Raw genomic sequence first — 2,899 nt, forward strand, 5'->3', positions numbered from 1 at the left:
AAGACCTTCATTGCCTCCATTTTATTTAACTTTCATCTTTTGGCCAGAATGCTAGCTTTGGCGGAGTGGCAGTGAGCCACCATTCCAGGGCCACTCTGCCACACTGCCAAACCTGTACTGAGATTGCCCCCTGTATTCTGAGGGATGTATGACGTTACTACGCATACTTTTACAATGCATGCTTTAACAATGCATTTTTTACAACGCAAGTACACTTACAATGCATAATTTTACAACGCATACCGTTACAACGCGAATAAACAATAGTAATGAAAAAGTACTGTAACAACGAAAACCAATACAACGCATACCATTACAACGCATATATTATAAATTTAATATATATTTTTTCTTTGTAAAATAATTCCTGGCACGGGATGCAGGGAAAATAGGGGTTTTGGGTGGGGAAGTAAATAAAAACAATAGAGAACTGAACTTTTATTTTTTAAATTTGCATCTTTTAAAAAAAATTAATACTCAAATATTTAAAAAAAGGTATTTGAGTATTAAAATAAGTACTCGAGTATAAAATGTATTTAAAAAAATGTAAACATTTCTTCAAATCAAAATTATTAAAAAAATATAAACATTTCTTCAAATCATTTCCCGTAATACAGAAAAAATTATTATTATTCACGAAATCATACGAAGTATGCAATAAAACAGAAAAATCAAAACATAGCTGCCATTTTAGAGATAATGCCAAAAATGAGTCCTTCTACTATTTTCATGAAAGAAAGACCGGAGCACTGGAAACAAATTGGAGGTCAAAACGATACTCTACGAACAAAACACACACTTTTTAAATACAAATTTAAATTACATGTTTCCATAGCAAATAAATACGTTTTAAAAACCCATCAAAACGATACTTTTCACGAAAATTATGGTAAAAAAAATAAAAATGTATAAATACGAGTAAATCTACATTTTGAATTCAGTAGTAATTCTACTACCAGAGAGAACAGACGCGACTTTCTGACCCGCTGACCTCTTACCACAGTGAAGAAATCGTACGAAAAAGATATAACTCCTAACGATCAAACAAGTAAGTTCATACAGTTCATACACAAACACAAGTAAAATTTTGTACTGAAAATATTTACATAATATTAAAACGAAAACATTATTATGTTTCAGAATTTGTGATAAATTGGCAATCACTTCAAAAAAATTAATCGACATTTTTACAAAGGGAGAAGAAATGTAAATACATTTATAGTAATAAAAAATATTTTTACAATCATTTATAAAACTGAAACAAAATAAAAAGATATTGTTATATTTGTTTTAAAATAAAATGAGATTTTAATAAATCTAAACACACATGAAATGTGTAACAAACAAAGAACGAAAAAATATTTAGTAAGCTTTTCGTTTTTAAATTAAATATTTTTCAGCTTACTGAATACTTTTATGAGCCAAACATCGCCATCCTTAAAAGTTTAAAAGATCATAAATCTTCATAAACAAAGGTAACGAAATCAAAATATTCAGAATGAAATGTTTTATAAAAAAATGCATCTCCATCTCTCCAAAAAATTGAAAGTAATGTTATAAATGTAATAAATATGTAGTTTAAAATTTCTAATTTTCTCACACAATTTTAACTATTTAATTAATGTTTTCAATAACTACGACATTTTTCACACAAAATAATAGGATTGTTTAAGAACAAAAATAACCTCCGTAATCTCATGCTTACCCTACACAGATAAAACGAGTGAATTATCAAGTTGAGAGAAAAATAAACGACCATTGTTTACCAAGCCTACAAAGAGTCAACCCACCAACAACAAAAGGACTACTTGTAATCAGGTAAATTATTTTTAAAAAGCACCATTAACCAGTTTTTTATTAACCGCTTTTAAATCCTCAAAGAGTTAGCGAACGCAAAAACACCACAGAAAAGAAAGAAATGCATCCTATTTTTGTTTTATACAGATGTTGAAAACACACCATTTAAAAACCAGTAATATCCAGAAAATCAAGAAAAGTTATCAATACACCAAAACCTAACTTCCAAAGGTAAGAAAGGTAAAGTGCCATAGAAAAGCAATACAAAAAAACATCTTTAAATATACCATCATATCAAAACAGCAATGGAAATTAGTTTTGTAAACAATAAATGATTTGAAACTCATTTTAAAACAACTGCTTGTTACATTAACGTAAAAGAAAAAAAATGGCACATTAAAGTTAAAAAAGTGCAATGTTTTTTAAGACATCATGCAAGGAATTCTTTCTAAAAGCAGAACATTATTTACATTTCTAAAATGACATTGCAGACAGACCATCATTTGAAAAAAGAAGTGCAGCCAATTATCTATCCAGAAAAGACATTTTCATGCAAAAGCGTCAAAAAATCAATTCCAAAAAGGTAAATATATGAATTGCAAATGAACATGTGTTTAAAATACCTGAATAGTTTAGCAAATTCATTGAATATTGTAACACAAGAAATGTGCATCAATAGTGAAAGTGATGGAAATCCAAGAAGTTGCATAAGTAAGGAAAGTGAAAGCTAGTGTAAGGGTGTAATTTACCCTTCTAACTCCAGGAAGGTGCAGCAGTAAGGAAAGAGTTGCATAGTGTCGGGGTGTAATTTACTATTCTAACTCCAGAAAGCTGCAGCAGTAAGGTAAGTGATAGATAGTGTAGGGGTGTAATTTACTATTCTAACTCCAGGAAGGTGCAGCAATAAGGTAAGTGATAGACTGTGTAGGGGTGTAAGTTACTATTCTAACTCCAAGAAGGTGTAGCAGTAGGGGAAGTGTTGGAAAGTGTAAGGGTGTAATTTAGTATTCTAACTCCAGGAAGGTGCAGCAGTAGGGAAAGTGTTGGATAGTGTAAGGGTGTAATTTACTATTCTAACTCCAGGAAGGTGCAGCAGTAGTGA

Source organism: Lissotriton vulgaris, unplaced genomic scaffold (genome assembly GCF_964263255.1).
Source record: "Lissotriton vulgaris unplaced genomic scaffold, aLisVul1.2 SCAFFOLD_1008, whole genome shotgun sequence".
NCBI lineage: Eukaryota > Metazoa > Chordata > Amphibia > Caudata > Salamandridae > Lissotriton > Lissotriton vulgaris.